Genomic DNA, 7,157 nt, shown 5'->3' with positions numbered 1-7,157 from the left:
AATCTGAGATCAAGTTTCTGACAGGGTCATATTTCCTCTGAAAGCACTAGAAAAGGGCCTATTCCATGCCTTTCTCCTAACTTCTGGAGGTTTTCCAGCAATATTGAGGGTTCCTTGGCTTGTGGATTAGAGAACCACCCTACTCCTGTGTGACTTCATCTTAGTTAATTACATCTGCAATGACCCAGATTCTAAATAAGGTCACATTCTGAATCCTGGAGGTTAGCTATTCAATGTGTGAATGTTGAGAGGTTGGAATATGGGAACAGAAAGTGAAAGTGAAAGCCACTCAGTCCTGTCTGTCTCTTTGTGATCCCATTGACAGTAGCCTGCCAGGCTCCTCTTTCCATGGGCTTCTCCAGGCCATAATACTGGAGTGGGTAGCTGTTCCATTCTCTAGGGGATCTTTCCAATCCAGGGATCGAACCCAGGTCTCCTGCATTGCAGGCAGATTCTTTACTGTCTGAGCTACCACGGAAACCCATAATATGGTGACAGAATTCAATCCATAATATAGTGTGCAGAGGAGAAATGGAAAACAAGGAAATATGAATAGACTATTTAGATAACTATTCTGAGAAGTTTTATTATGGAAAGAGAGAAGAGTATATGAAAGGACGCAGAGTTCATGGAATATTGTATTGTTTTGATTTTAATATGGAAAATACTTTAAAAATTTTAAGGTTCATGAGGAGAAGTTGTACAAAGTTTGAGAGGAATAATTGATGGATCCAAGTACTAGAGAGGGCATTACAGGATGGATACAAGAGGAGAAGGATTGGTATTTCCTATAAAGGAAGAGGACTACTTCTAACAGTAAAGGGAGGAATAATGGAAAAGTGCAGTATTAAATAGGTTTGTTAGCCTGTTATTATAAATTCATATAGTACCCGTCTCATAGATTCTTCTCCTTCTTCTCCTCCTCCTTCTTCTTATTATTATTATATGAGGGAATGCAGTCATAAACTGAGAATAAGGAGGCAGTAGAGTTGAAAGTTTAAAGAAAGTGAAATTTTTAATGAAAATTTGTTGTCTTCATTAGAAGTTTTAATTGTATCTTCAAAATATTTTTCATTTATATTATTGCCTAGGAGATATTGCTGAGTAGGTTTTTATATTTTTATTTTATTTATTTATTTACTTTTTAATTGGAGGATAATTGCTTTACAATGTTGTGTTGGTTTTTGTTTTTACAACTACTAATAGCCCCAGAAAGAATGAAGCAGCTGGGCCAAAGCAGAAACAATGCTCAGTTGTGGATGTAGCTGGTGACAAAAGTAAAATCCAGTGCTGCAAAGAACAGTATTGCATAGGAACCTGGAATATCAGGCCTATGAATCAAGGTAAATTGGATGTGATGAAGCAGGAGATGTAAATAAACATCAACATCTTAGGAATCTGGATCAGTGAACTAAAATGGACAAGAATGGGTGAATTTAATTCAGGTGACCATTATATCTACTACTGTGGGCAAGAATCCTGCAGAAGAAATGCAATAGTCTTTATAATCAACAAAGAGTCCAAAATGCAATACTTGGGTGCAACCTCAAAAATGACAGAATGATCTCAGTTCATTTTCAAGGCAAGCCTTTCAACATCATAATAATTCAGGACTATTCCCCTACCACCAATGACAAAGAAGCTAACAATCAGTTCTATGAAGACCTAGAAGACCTCCTAGAACTATTACCAAATAAAGATGTTCTATTCATCATTAGGGATTGGAAAGCAAAAGTAGGAAGTCAAGAGATACCTGGAGTAACAGGCAAGTTTGACCTTGGAGAACAAAATGAAGTAGGGCAAAGGCTAACTGAATTCTGCCAAGAGAATGCACTAGTCATAACAAAACCCTTTTTCAACAACACAAGAGATGACTTTACACATGGACATCGCCAAATGATCAATACCAAAATCAAATTGATTACATTCTTTGCAGCTGAAGATGGAGAAGCTGTATACAGTCAGCAAAAACAAGACCTGGAGCTAACTGTGGCTCAGATCATCAGCTTCTCATAACAAAATTCTGGCTTAAACTAAAGAGAGTGAGAAAAGCCACTAGGTCAGCCAGGTATGACTTAAATCAAATCTGCTATGAATATGCAGTGGAGGTGATGAATAGATTCAAGGGATTAGATCTAGTAAACATTGTGCCTGAAGAACTATGGATGGAGGTCCATAATATTGTACAAGAGGCAGTGAACAAGACCATCCTCAAGAAAAGGATAATCAAGCAGGCAAAGTTGTTATCTGAGGAGGCTTTACAAATAGCTGGAGAAAGAAGAGATGTGAAAAGCAAGGGAGAAAGGGAAAGGTACATCCAACTAAATGCAGAATTCCAAAGAATAGCAAGGAGAGACAAGAAGGACTTCTTCAATGAACAGTGCATAAAAATAGAGGAAAACAACAGAAGGGGAAAGACTAGAGATCTCTTCAGGAAAATTGGAAATATCAAGAGAACATTTCACCCAAAGATGGGCACATTAAAGGACAGAAATAGTGTCTATCTAGTAGACGCTAAAGAGATGGAAAGAATACATGGAAGAACTATGCAAAAAAGATCTTAATGAAGTGGATAACTATGATGGTGTGGTCAGTCACCCAGAGCCAGACATTCTGGAGGGTGAAGTCAAGTTGGTCTTAGGAAGCGCTGCTGTTAATAGAACTCGTTGATGAGATGTAATTCCAATAGAGCTATTAAAAAGCCTAAAGGATGATGCTATCAAAGTGTTGCACTCAATATGTTAGCAAATCTGGAAGACCCAGCAGTGGCCACAGGACTGGAAAAGGTCAATCCTTATCCCAATTCCCAAGAAGGCTAGTACTAAAGAACGTTCAAACCATCAGACAATTGCACTCATCTCCCATGCTAGTAAGGTCATGCTTAAAATCTTGCATCCTAGGCTTCAGCATTACATGAAACAAGAACTTCCAGATGTTCACGTTGGGTTTAGAAAAGGAGGAGGAACAAGAGATCAAATTGCCAGCATTCTCTAGATCATAGAGGAAGCAAAGGAATTCCAGAAAAACATCTACCTCTGCTTCACTGACTATGGTAAAGCCTCCGTGGATCACAACAAACCGTGGAAAGCTCTTAAAGAGATGGGAATACCAGACTGTCTTACCTGTCTCCTGAGAAACCTGTATGCAGGTCAAGAAGCAACAGTTAGAACCCTGTATGGAACAACTGATTGGTTAATGACTGAGAAAGGAGTATGACAAGGCTGTCTGCTGTCACCCTCTTTATTTAAACTGTATGCTGAGTACATCATGAGAAATGCCAGGCTGGATGAGTTACAAGCTGCAATCAAGATAGAGAGAAACATCAACAACCTCAGATATGCAGATGATACCACTCTAATGTCAGAAAGCAAAGAGGAACTAAAGAGCCTCTTGAGAGTGAAGAAGGAGAGTGAAAGAGTCGGCTTAAAACGAAATACTAAAAAAACTAAGATCATGGCATCTGGTCCCATTACTTCAAGGAAAATAGAGGAGGGAAAGGTGAAAGTAGTGAGAGATTTCCTCTTCTTGGGCTCTAAAATCACTGTGGATGGTGACTTCAGCCATGAAATCAGGAGACGATTGCTTCTTGGCAGGAAAGATATGACAAACCTAGACAGTGTGTTGAAATGCAGAGACATAACTGTTGACAAATGTCTGTATAGTCAAGGCTATGGTCTTCCCAGTGGTCACATATGATTGTTAGAGCTGGACTGTAAAAAAAGCAGAAAGCCAAAGAATCGATGTCTTTGAACTGTGGTGCTGGAGAAGAGTCCCAAGAGTCCCTTGGATAGGAAGGAAATCAAACCAGTCAGTCTTAAGGGAAATCAACCCTGAATACTCATTGGGAGGACTGATGCTAAAGCTGAAGCTCCAGTATTTTGGTCACCTTGATGTGAACATCTTGACTCATTGGAAAAGTCCCTGATGCTGGGAAAGATTGAGGGCAGGAGGAAAAGAAGGCATCAGAGGATGAGATGGCTGGATGGCATCACTGATGCAATGAACATGAACTTGGGCAAGCTTTGGGAGATGGTGAGGGAAAGGGAGGGCTGCACGCTACAGTCCATGGGGTCACAAAGAGCCAGACACGAATGGGTGACTGAACAACAATAAGAGTTAGAAGTTTAAAGAAAGGGAAATTTTAATGAAAAATTTTTGTCAGTCTTAATTAGAATTTTTTATTGTATTTATTGTCAAAGTATTTTTCATTTATGTCATTCCTTAGGAGATATTGCTGAGTAGGTGTTTGCATTTTTATTTTATTTATTTAGTCCTTAATTATAAGACTGGAATGCAAAAGTAGGAAGTCAGGAAACACCTGGCATAACAGGCAAATTTGGCCTTGGAGTACAGAATGAAGCAGGGCAAAGGCTAATAGAGTTTTGCCAAGAGAACGCACTGGTCATAGCAAACGCCCTCTTCCAACAACACAAGAGAAGACTCTACACGTGGACATCACCAGATGGTCAACACCGAAATCAGACTGATTATATTCTTTGCAGCCAAAGATGGAGAAGCTCTATACAGTCAGCAAAAACAATACCAGGAGCAGACTGTGGCTCAGATCATGAACTGCTTATTGCCAAATTCAGACTTAAATTGAAGAAAGTAGGAAAACCACTAGTCCATTCAGGTATGACCTAGATCAAATCCCTTATGAGTATACAGTAGAAGTGACAAATAGATTTAAGGGACTAGATCTGATAGAGTGCCTGATGAACTATGGACAGAGGTTCGTGACAGTATACAGGAGACAGGGATCAAGACCACCCCATGGAAAAGAAATGCAAAAAAGCAAAATGGCTGTCTGAGGAGGTCTTACAGATAGCTGGGAAGAGAAGAGAAGCGAAAAGCAAAGGAGAAAAGGAAAGATATTCCCATCTGAATGCAGAGTTCCAAAGAATATCAAGGAGAGATAGGAAAGCCTTCCTCAGTGATCAATACAAAGAAATAGAGGAAACCAACAGATTGGGAAAGACTAGAGATCTCTTCAAGAAAATAAGAGGTACCAAAGGAACATTTCATGCAAAGATGGGTTCCATAAAGGACAGAAATGGTATGAACCTAACAGAAGCAGAAGATATTAAGAAGAGGTGGCAAGAATATACAGAAGAACTGCACAAAAAAGATCTTCACGACCCAGATAATCACGATGGTGTGATCACTCACCTAGAGCCAGACATCCTGGAATGTGAAGTCAAGTGGGCCTGAGAAAGCATCACTACGAACAAAGCTAGTGGAGGTGATGGAATTCCAGCTGAGCTATTTCAAATCCTGAAAGATGATGCTGTGAAAGTGCTGCACTCAATATGCCAGCAAATTTGGAAAACTCAGCAGTGGCCACAGGACTGGAAAAGGTCAGTTTTCGTTCCAATCCCAAAGAAAGGCAATGCCAAAGAATGCTCAAACTACCGCACAACTGCACTCAACTCACATGCTAGTAAAGTAATGCTCAAAATTCTCCAAGCCAGGCTTCAACAATACGTGAACCGTGAAATTCCAGATGTTCAAGCTGGTTTTCGAAAAGGCAGAGGAACCAGAGATCAAATTGTCAACATCCACTGGATCATCAAAAAAGCAAGAGAGTTCCAGAAAAACATCTATTTCTGCTTTATTGACTATGCCAAAGGCTTTGACTGTGTGGATCACAATAACCTGTGGAAAATTCTGCAAGGGATGGGAATACCAGACCATCTGACCTGTCTCTTGAGAAACCTGTATGCAGGTCAGGAAGCAACAGTTAGAACTGGACATGGAACAACAGACTGGTTCCAAATAGGAAAAGGAGTACATCAAGGCTGTATATTGTCACCCTGCTTATTTAACTTATATGAAGAGTACATCAAGAGAAATGCTGGGCTGGAAGAAACACAAACTGGAATCAAGATTGCCGGGAGAAATATCAATAACCTCAGATATGCAGATGACACCACCCTTATGGCAGAAAGTGAAGAAGAACTAAAGAGCCTCTTGATGAAAGTGAAAGAGGAGAGTGAAAAACTTGGCTTGAAGCTCAACGTTCAGAAAACTAAGATCATGGCATCTGGTCCCATCACTTCATGGGAAATAGATGGGGAAACAGTGGAAACAGTGGCAGACTTTATTTTTTGGGGCTTCAAAATCACTGCTGATGGTGGTTGCAGCCATGAAATTAAAAGACGCTTACTCCTTGGAAGGAAGGTTATGACCAACCTAGATAGCATATTTAAAAGCCGAGACATTACTTTGCCAACAAAAGTCTGTCTGGTCAAAGCTATGGTTTTTCCAGTGGTCATGTATGGATGTGAGAGTTGGACGGTGAAGACAGCTGAGTGCCGCAGAATTGATGCTTTTGAACTATGGTGTTGGAGAAGACTCTTGAGAGTCCCTTGGACTGCAAGGAGATCCAATCAATCCATCGTAAAGGAGATCAGTCCTGGGTGTTCATTAGAAGGACTGATGTTGAAGCTGAAACTCCAATACTTTGGCCACCTCATGCAAAGAGTCGACTCATTGGAGAAGACCCTAATGGTGGGTAGGATTGGGGGCAGAAGGAGAAGGGGACAACAGAGGATAAGATGGTTGGATGGCATCACTGACTTGATGGACATGGGTTTGGGTAAACTCCTGGAGTTGGTGATGGACAGGGAGGCCTGGCGTGCTGCAATTCATGGGGTCACAAACAGTCAGACACGACTGAGCGACTGAAGTGAACTGAAATGAACTGCTTAATTGGAGGATAATTGCTTTACAATGTTGTGTTGGTTCTTGCCATACAATGCAAGTCAGTCATAACTATGTCTATCCCTACCCTTTTTAATGAAATTGATTGCAATATAAGGAATTGCAAGTAGAGATGCATAGGAGCATTACCAGATAATACTAGTGGGCAAGAGTTGATAGGTGATTACACATGTATAAGGAAAACAACCTACTCATTTGCATGAAATGTTATCACTTGATAAATTGCCAACATAAGTAGATAATTAGATCAATTCATATTTGGAATTTTGCCAGGTTGATGTGACGGAACAATGACAACAAGATTTTTATTTATTAATAAGAAAATACTTGAAATTATTAGCCACAATACATAAATAAGAAAGGGTATGAAGTCAGGAGTGACTGACGACTTATAAGAAATAAAGGGGTTTAATGAGATTGACACACTGGATGAG

This window comes from Giraffa tippelskirchi, chromosome 8 (assembly GCF_054371585.1).
Source record: "Giraffa tippelskirchi isolate mGirTip1 chromosome 8, T2T-mGirTip1v1.2.pri, whole genome shotgun sequence".
NCBI lineage: Eukaryota > Metazoa > Chordata > Mammalia > Artiodactyla > Giraffidae > Giraffa > Giraffa tippelskirchi.
Note: the sequence above shows the minus strand (reverse complement) of the source record.